At 38.0% G+C, this 10,384-nt stretch overlaps 1 protein-coding gene across 1 annotated transcript in view; it reads left to right on the top strand.

Moving 5' to 3' along the window:
* The window catches only part of ANKS1B (ankyrin repeat and sterile alpha motif domain containing 1B), an 874,817-nt gene that overhangs the window by 593,695 nt on the left and 270,738 nt on the right, over positions 1–10,384 (top strand). The window lies entirely within an intron of this gene.

Below are 10,384 nucleotides of genomic sequence, written 5' to 3'. Positions count from 1 at the left end.
AATGTTATGGAAGATCAGGATTTATTGGAAATTGGAATTCTTAATTCTGGGCACAGACAAAGAATTCTACAGGCAATCCAACTCCTTCCAAAGGTAAACAATACTTTATTACCCTCACCCTGAGTACAGCCCCAGTGGTTTAAGTACAGCTGTGTGAGGGGTGTTAGTATTTAAGACAACATTTCTTTATGATGCAGCTCCCAAAAGCAGGTCTTTTTAGGTTCAACTAAACAGTCCAGACTCACAAGACTGCTATGGACCATACTTGGCTTTAGATTTACCTAAAAGGATGCAATCCAAGAAACAGCACTCTGAGTTTCTCTTCAGAGGGAGTCCTTATATCAGTACAGACATCACTCCGGGCCCCTCAGGTGATGGCTCAAGTGCAAAAAGATAAATCAGTATTGGGTAGGCACAGAAATATTCCCGAATTAGAAACCTCATGCCCCATAAGAGGCAATATATGTTGTAACAACTCCAAAGGCTTAGCCTCCAGGGACAAAGGACCTGCCTAATTATGAATCATCATGTGGGAAAGTCCAAAGTATTGCATCCCCACCAGGTATTTATAGTTCATGTATAAATCCTCGCAGTCCAGATGCAATTTGCCAACCAGGCATCATTTTAACTGCAAGGAGTATGTTACCTAGCAACAAAGTTGACCTTCTGTTTCCAGATAAGGTTTCATAGGAGCCTGAAGCAAGAGGTAGGATCTAAGCACCGGTCTTCAAGATGCGTAGGATTTTAATTGGTAAGGAAAGGGAAAGGCATTTCAGGGCCAACAGGAATCATATAAGTATAGGTATAGTCCAGGCAACAAATTGCCAGAAGTATTAGAAAAAGAGTGATACAGTGTGATTTAAAATCCAATGGGATTTGCACAACAATGTGAATGTACTTAATGCCACCAAACTGTACACTTAAAAATGGTTAAGGTGGTAAATTTTATGTTTTATTTCAATACAATTTGAAAACTAATTTTTTTAAGAAGAAGAAAAACATCCAATTGTGATTAAAACAGTTGGAGAGTCAAGTCAGAGGCAAAGCAGAAAGAGTAGGTTAGATCAGATGATGTCAGGCTAAGGAATTTGAAATTTATTCTGTAAGCACTGGGGAACAGACATGACTAGAATTCTTTAGGTCAATTAATTCCGGAGGCAGTGGACAGTAAGAATGAGAAGGAAGGAAAGTTGATCTTGGATCATCCAGATGGGAGAAGAATCAGAGGGGCAAGATTTGAGGCAGGGTAACAGATGAACAGTATTAGATGCATCTAGGTATATGAGTTTATCCTGTTTTATATTTTCTTCTGCTATAATTTTTCATGCTTAGAATGGGAAAGATAAATATTAACCACTGTTTCTAAGGCAGTGATCTGGTAAAATTTGCCAACTGACAGTAAGCTGAGTTTATACTGATAGAAATAACACTTTTGCAAATTCAAGGAGAGTCAGGCATACAAAGGAGTTTAATTTTCTACAGTAAAAGGAAAAGCATCTGCAGAACTAATTCTAAAAGTAATCCTGATAAGTGTATTGTTTACCTCACTACTTTTGTTTCTTTACTTAAAATATTATTTCCTCAGCAAGTTTTCTCCTCATTGTCAGCACGGGCCTCTGCACCGCTATATCCCCAATACCTAGCCTGGTGCCGGACCATGGTTGGCCCACAATGAATAAATGAATGACTCCTCCCTTGTCACAATGCTGCCCATCATTTGACATTCAGCTCAAATACTTCCATACCACTTCCTTTGTGAAACTTCCACTGAAATGGAGCCACTTCTCAACACCCTGGTAATTATTACTCTCATCCAAACCAACAACTTTGGACTGGACTATGATAGATTCTAATCTGTCATCTCTAAGTTATCCACTTGAGTCGATTTTCCCTTGGTCCTCCCTGGCCTGGGCGATTCCTAGATGCCTAATCTCTGTCCTAGTTACCTCTCTTATCACTTTACAGTTGAATTTCCACATAGCATCAAGAACAATCCTTCTAAAATGCAAATCAGATCATGCCACATGCTACGCCCTGCTTGAAATCTCCAGTGGATTCTCTTCTCACTTAGAATAAAATCTTTATCATGGTTTACAAAAGTCAATAGGACCTGGCCCCTTCCCACCTCTGTGACCTCTTCTCTTACTCTCCCTTCTCTGCACTCTAGTCACATGCTTTCTTTCTATCCCAGACCATGGCAGGCTCATTTTTGCCTCAAGGTCTTCCCATATTGGTCTCTCTGCCTGTAAAACCTTTTCCTCAGAACTTCATTTGCTTGCTTCTATACATCGTCAAATCTCCACTCAGGTGTCACCACTGCACAGAGGCATTCACATTCTGAAAGTCACCATCCTTGCCTACTATCACTGTCCTTTGTATTGTTTTGCTTTAGTTTGTTCTTCATAGCACTTATGGCTACCTGAAGTTGTATTATTTATTTGTTTGTTTTCTTTCTTAGTTTCCATTTTTCCCCAAGGATGCAAGGTCCATGAGTCAAAGACCTTGACTATCTTATTTCCTTCTATATACCCATCCCCTAGAATAGTCCCTGGCATACAGTAAGTGGTCAAAAATATTTGCGGAATTAAAGAATGTACTGCTCTCTCTTTCCTTGGAGATTCGATGGTCCTATGCTTGTTCTATCTGAAGGTACTGATAACATTCTACCACTTCTATGTTTTAAGCATCCTGAGGGCAGAAACAATGTCATATTCATCCTTGAATTTACCACTGTATTTAGTCCAAGACATACACATTAAAAGAATGAAAGAATGAGTGGTTGAATGAATGAATATTTTCCTCACATGTTATTCAAATATAATTTTTTACATCAAAGAGTGCCTCAATTTTAAGATAGCTATAATCCTGTACATGCCATTTGATAATGAGAAACAAAGAACTCGAACCCAGAATTTTTGGAGAATAAATGGAATGTTTACTTTTAAGACAGAATATCATTCCCATTAGAGAAAAGAAATATAATAGAAACAATACAAAATTAAGCTTCTATCAAGAGGCAGATGCAAAGTGCTTACTATGCACCCAAATGAATAGAGCATATACAAAAACATCCAAACACGTGTTCAGCAGCACAAACAAAACGTAATAATGCTACAAATTGATGCTTTGCCTTCTTAGGTAATGAGCCCAATCTTCAGATGGTTAATAGTGTAATTTTACTGCCAGCACATTCATTTGCATTCACTCTAACTTCGCACTGCCAGGAAATGGACAAAATGTCTCTGCATTTTGTTTATGCAATTTTGGTCTTCAGAATATTTGTGTTCTTCATCTGTCATGAAAAATGTTCCATGATTGCTACCTGAGATCCTTTAATTAACATATTGTGTTTTGAAATTGGGGAGATTGTTTCTAAACAGAGAAAAGGTGGTTTGCTAAGTGCAATCTTGATCTGTTAGCACACTTCAAAGCATGTTTTTCATGCTTTATTTGTATTTGTTATTTCAAATTTCAAAGACAAAAGTTTATTCCTGTTGTTAGTAAGAATGGTTTCTTGGTAATATGCCCTTTTTAATGTTGAAATATTCACCACTGCAAAGGTCCGCATATTTTCAAGTACACTCGACATATCGAACACATAGCAAACATTTGATATATTAGAATAGTAGTCACAGTAACTCTCTCACCTCTGTCCATCCGTTCCCCCTGTCTTTTGCAATGCTGGACCTTTAGTACAAAACTTAGTATCAATTTCCACCCAGTATCCACTTCCTTCACCAACCCAACTCAGTCTTTTCTTAGGTCTGAAAGTTTCCCTGGACTTCTGAAGATCAAATTTCACCCTTCTCGCTTTTTTAAGAAAAGAAACACACCAAAATTTCCATAAGAAGATGGCTTATGTTTTACTCTCTCAGAAAGTGTAAGCATAGTGGGCTTTTTCTGTCCCTTAGACACAGGGAAAGTGTCTGATTACTTACTTGCAGCAAATCATTTACCTTTATCCAGATAAGAATTCTACATGGCCAAGTCTTTGGATAATCCACTAAAATCCTTTTAAAATGGCGTAATCTCTTTTGTCCTCTGACAATAGAACAACTGGAAGTCATAAATTCAAAGGATTTTTATTTAAAATTTGTAGGACTTCATGTCAAGGCCCATATTTTTCTGCTCTCTTAATATCTCTCATCCTGAATCAAAAATGTATTTCAGCACATTAGCAACTTTTGAATCACATGCCCACTTCGTTTTTCAATATTTCCTTTTCTAATATTTTCCTGTTCTACAATATTTTTTGGAATTACTTAATAGCTGTCTAAATACTTATGAGCAAGTAGTTGTCTACTTGCCATCCCCTTTTCTTTGCTTCCACTCGTCCTTAAACCTACTTGTGCCTAACTAGTTCCTCTGCTGCCACCCCACACCACCAGTGCTAAGGACACCAGTGACCAGCAGAGCAGAAATTCCATAAGCCCCTTTTCACCTCCACCTGACTTTGGCTCCAGTCAGTTCTGATACATAGTTTTAATTATTTTTTTACTGAATGGCACTGAACATTTCTGATTGAATTAAATTAACCCCTCCCTCATCCTCAGTTTGAGATATTAGTTTAAAAATAAATAAAACAGAGATATCTGTTATTCCAATAGAAAAGCAAGATTCTGTGTTAGTTGTCTATTGCTCTATGACAAGGTACGCCCAAATCTTAGTGGCATATAACAACAACATTTGTTATCTCACAGTTTCTGGAATCCAGGTGCAGCTTAGCTGGGTCCTCTGACTCTGGGTCTCTCACAGGGCTACAGTTACCTCAAGACTCAATTGGGAAGGGTCCACTTCCTAGGTCACTCATGTAGATATAGGCAGGATTCTGTTCCTTGGGAGTTCTTGGACTGAGGCCTCAGTGCCTCAGATGCTGTTGCCTGAAGGCCTCCCTCAGTTCCTTGTCATGTGGGCTCCTGTAAAGCATCTCACCACAGTCATCTGGCTTCAATAGCACCAGCAAGTAAGAGGAAAAGAAAGTGCCGGGAAGATGGAAGTCACAGACTTTTGTAATATCCCTTCTTCTCTTTTTTCTTCCCATTTTCATTAGAAATAATTGACGTACATCACTGTATAAGCTTAACGCATATCACATGATGGTTCGATTTACATATATCATAAAATGTTTACCATAACTATGTTAGTTTGCAGCTAACATCCATTTTCTCTTATAGATACAATTTAAAAAAAGAAAGAAAGAAAAAGAAAAACAGTGCCCTCCTCGTAAGGAGAACAGCCCATTCTTTTGTCATATTCTCCTTATTAGACTCAAGTCACTAGACTCAGCCCCCATACAACAGGAGGTGTTTGCACAGGGATCTGAATACTAGGAGGTGGGATCATTGGGGATCATCTCAGAAGTTTGGCTCCTGCACAGACACTTTATAATGATCCATTATACAACCTAGTTTCCATGTCTTTGCTTGTGTTTAAAATGGAATAACCCATCAACAACAGCAACAACAAAAGCATCTTTTATTTCCATGGGCTATCTTCACAGGACTATGATATTCACAATTAGATGATTTAGAAGCCATGTTTGCCATCACCACTCAAAAAAAGAGTCACATGTCTCTAAGTTAGATATAATGTAGCATGGTGTTATAGAGAAATTAGAGACATTAGAAATTTGTCAATTACACATAAAGTCTTCATGATCTAAATGCCACTGGTCTAAGTAACACAAATCAATAATCCCATAAAAATGTAACACATTTTCAAAACCTGCTCATTCTTTGTTGGCGCCTCGCTACTGAAAAGAGCATCTTTCCATCTGTGTTAGGGAAGTAAGTTGGTCGAAGTCTATTGGACAGGACTTTAAAGATGTTAGCCAAAGACAAAACAACACATTTTAAAAACTAACAAGGCTAGAAAGTAAAATGGACCATTTAACTTTAGGTCTGATCACAAATAGATAAAGGCAACAGTTGACAACAAAAGCTGAGTAGGGATATAGAGAGACACTGGCAGGGATCGAAACCTTAAACATTATTAAAGGCAGGACAATATAGAGTGAGGAACTGTGGCAAACTGAGAGCACAAACCCTGCCTCTCAAAAAATATTGGACTTGTTTCCAAACACTTTATTAATAAAACAAAACATTGGGGACCAGATTTGGTTAGAGCTGTCACTTCGCTACCCCTGTGTCATAAGGTAAGAGAATCTCTCCAGAAATAAAAGTCTTAATACAATAGGATCACAGATTATTTCGGAGTTCAAAAGGAGTATTATGAAAGTGACATTATCTCAATTTAGCTTCTTGTTCAAGACTCTGCTCTTAAAGACTCTAGTTCTTTCAGGTCCTTGAAATTCAGATGTTTCTTAATTCTAGCCTTGATGATTGATGAAGATGTGTGCAAGCTTTAGGGCAAAAGTGTACGACCAATATAATTTCCTTAAAAGTCTAGAAAGGAAGGTTCAGTCTTATTTCCCTGTCACTTAGAAAAATAATGAAAACTCCTTGCTATTTCTTCTCCTATTTTTCAAATAGGCAACAGCAGAATGTAAGCTACCGGCACAGAGGCTCTTGGGGTACTTTTTGACAGGGTGGCTTTTCACTCTCCCATGCCATCACTCACTCTCCACCTACCATCATTTTTTTCATTTTCATTTCTTTCTTTTCAGCAGCTGGTATCTTAAACTTCATGCCACCCAATGTAGACCTACTACCCTGTGGACATTCAGTGAAAGATATACTAACAAATAAAATCTTACACACACGTATTCACCATTAGCATCGGGCCCTAACCTAAAGTTAATATATGATTGGACCTGCAGTCTAACTGAGGGCGTAAGGTGTTCTACTTCTTATGAGTCTGGTCTTGGTGAGACAGGCTGTGTTGTTGCTAGAGTCCTTTCAAGCTTCGTTCTGTTCAGTGAATGTCTCATGGTACTGGAACGAGCAGATATGCTCACTTAGCTCAATAAAATTAGTGCAAAAGATTACTAACTTTTCAAGATAATTATTGGTACCATTGGAGAATACAGAAGGAAGAAAAAGTAATTGACCTTAAGTTGAAAAACTTAGGTGATTTGGAATATATAAATTTTGAAGTGATAACAAGTCCTTCAGATCTTTCTTATTCCTTAGCCTAGCTCACTATATAATCAGGTAATGAACTCTAGCTGCTATAACAGACAACTCCCAGTGGTAAGTGGCTTAACACTTAAATTGTTTTTCTCACTCATGCTAAGTTCAATGTGGGTCAGGCAGCTCTCCTTCAAACAGTAAGTCAGGGATCCAGGCTTCTTCCATCATGTGGCTCTCTCATCCCAGAGTTCCCTGAGGACTGCCATAAGGGCAGGAAATGAGAAGAATAGATGATCACACAGGATGTTCTATTACCTGGCATGGAAATAATACCACTTACGTTAGACCACAATTGATTCACCAGGACTCAGTTATATTATCCTCAGTACAAGGTAAGCCAAAAAAATATAGTCTCCCTTCCCAGGAAGAAGTGACAGATCCCTGGGAATTTAGTCATTCCGTGCAGGAAACACCTTCTCCTTTCTGTACCTCGACTGCCTCTCCATTTAATAATGAACATTGGCTCTCTCAGAGTGATACAGTAATCAGTAATAAGAGTAAAGGAATGTAGATACCTGAGTACTTTCTCTTCTTTACGTAATTCTTCCCCGGAAATCACAATTTAAAGCCAGAAAGGACTTCAGAATACTAGCTCAGCCTCTAATGTGAGTCATTTAATAGGGGAGGAAACCAAATCCGGGCATTTTAAATGAGTTGCCCTGAGGCAGATTTTTTCCTTAGCGACAGAGCTGGACAGAGCTGGAATGTGATCCCAGGTGTCTGCGTTGCTTCATGACACCTCCTGGGTGGATTCTGGGCTATAGCGACCATTCAAGGCTCTGAAGGTGTTTGTGTATTTGTGAGAAAAACTGCAAGAAGACAGGAAAGGACCAAATGAATAAACTCAAGAAAAGAAATTGTTTATAAAATTGGATTTTCTTTTAAGTCTCAGGCTTTCAAGGCAGTTTTTGCAACTTCGGTAGACCAGTCAACTCCCTTCTCAAGGCTGCAAGGGAAGAGCTGTGGCAGGTTCCAAAAGCCATAGGAAAGCAGGAAGGAGACAAACATGAAAAATAAAAAGGCAGACGTAGATCATGTCAGTTGTCCAGTGACCACTGGGGATCAAACCACTTGCTCACCTTTGAAGGTAGCCTTACAGACACTCTACTAACAGTAGGCATTGCTGTTTCGAAGAAGGAAAGGCATAATGAAATAAAATAAAACAACTTATTTTCTTTAATCTGGGGAGAGAAGAAAGAAAGATGTGTAAGATGGAAAGGCATTCTCTAGGAGAGCGTGAAGACACATCTTTTGAATATTAAACTCCATGGAGATAACATTTTTTATAGGATTGAGCCAGGAAGCAGCATGGTGTAATGGTTGGGAACATGGCCAGACTCCCTGAGTTTGATTTTACCTACCCCACAGGGGTGTTGTGAGAATTAAATGAGTCAATATTTGTAAAGCATTTAAAATGGAGCTTGGCACATTGTATATGCCATAGTAGTGTTTATTAAATAAAAGTTTAAATGAAGATTGAAGGTGATCCAAGAAAAAAGTGAGGTTCCTTCAATTCATTAATTATATCTGAAAATTACTACTTCAGACATAAACAATAAGCAAAATGAATCTCCTTTTATTTATTCCCTCGGTAGATATTTTATGAAATACCTACCGCATGCCGGTAGACAACAAGATCTACCCCATTACTGTCTTCATGCAGCTTATATTAGCGGGAAATAGAGACAAAAAGAAGTAAGAATATGTAATGTCAGGTAATGATAAATGCTATGGAGAAATGTGAAGCAAGGGAATAGATGGAGAATGACAACTGCTATTTTAGGTGGAGAAACTAGGATTCACACCTAGGCAGTTTAACTGAGATTCTCAACCACCTCGCTGTATTGTCTGGCCCTCTACCTCAAAGCACAATAAGGATACTAAGAGGATATTGAGATGAGTAAACTAAATACTCCACTTAAGGCCCCTTTAAGGAACTTGCAATCTTGCAAGGGCTCAAAAATGAACTCTCTTGAGCTTTTAGTTTAAACTAATTTAATCCTAGTTTAGCCACCTACTGCTTATGTCACCTTGGGCAAGTTACTTAAATTCTCTAATCCTCAATTTCCTCGGGTGTAAAATGAAGATAATAGAGGAATTTACCACATTAGGTTATTATAAATTACAAATTTAAAAATGCATGTGAAGTGCCTGGCACTTAGAAGGGCTAACTTAATATTAGTTATAATCACTTGTTCAATAAATGCTCACTAAATTAACAAAACGTAATGATCTTTCAACATTACTCTCGCCTGGGCCAAAAAAGTAACAAAAAGGGACTCAGTTACTAATAAAAAAGATCGCATGACTTAAACTGTCCATGACTGCATTGCACAGTGAGCTTTCCATTCTCTACTAGTGAGTTACTCACAGGACACAGTATTCATTTTCAAGATAAGGAAAAAGGCAAACATTTTAAATCTGATCGCCAGCCACTGAAGTAATTATTTTTAACACACTTAGAATTATAGATTAATCCATCAAAAGCTAGAAGAGAAGGTGTTTAAAATTATAACTAGGGCCTTCTTATCTAAGAGCTTAAATGAATAAGTGTAATACTGAGAGGGCTTCCTGTCATCTTTTAGAGGTAATGCAACCAGTTTCCAATGCAAAGTGGAAAGTGGGAAAAGAATGGAAATGGGGAGAGTACTTTAAACAGCAAGGCCTCGATAAACACATGTGACATAGAATGCAGTGCAAGTGAACTGGGAAGCTAAGTGCTCAAACTTTGACAGCACAGTTCCATTAAATTACTGAAGGCATTGTGATTTCAAAGAAAAGCAGTTTTTATGTGTAAATCATGTATAAATTTGCACAAGGGCTCTACAACATCCCTGCCATTTTGATGAGCCATTTTCCCCTAACTTTACCCTACAATTGAATTAAGTTCTAATTTAATAGTTGAATGTCATTTAGCTATATTTCTTAGTTTTGATCAAAAGCACTCAAGTGGAGAGGCTTTGTTCATTGTATGTCTGCAAAGTCATTGAACATCTACTTATGTCTCAGATACAGTGCAAGGAGAAAAAAGATGAAATTGCGCAGTATCTGCCTTCAAAGAGATTACAGTCTAGCAAAGAAGGTTGGACCAGTATTCAAGTGATTTTATTTAATACAAGGCAAAGCATGAAGATGCTGTAATAGAAATAAAAATACAAGCTTTGCATGTTAAATGAAAGGGAAGGTCTCTTGTGTTCTGGGAATTAGGAGAGGGCTTCTGGAAGAAGAGGCACATGAATCAAAAAGGCATTCCTATGCACCTTTAAACTTCTTTGCTGTGGGGAGTTTTTAGA

Source organism: Pteropus vampyrus, unplaced genomic scaffold, assembly GCF_000151845.1.
Source record: "Pteropus vampyrus isolate Shadow unplaced genomic scaffold, Pvam_2.0 Scaffold16, whole genome shotgun sequence".
In the NCBI taxonomy this organism is placed as follows: Eukaryota; Metazoa; Chordata; class Mammalia; order Chiroptera; family Pteropodidae; genus Pteropus; species Pteropus vampyrus.
This window is presented reverse-complemented; position numbering and strand designations above follow the sequence as displayed.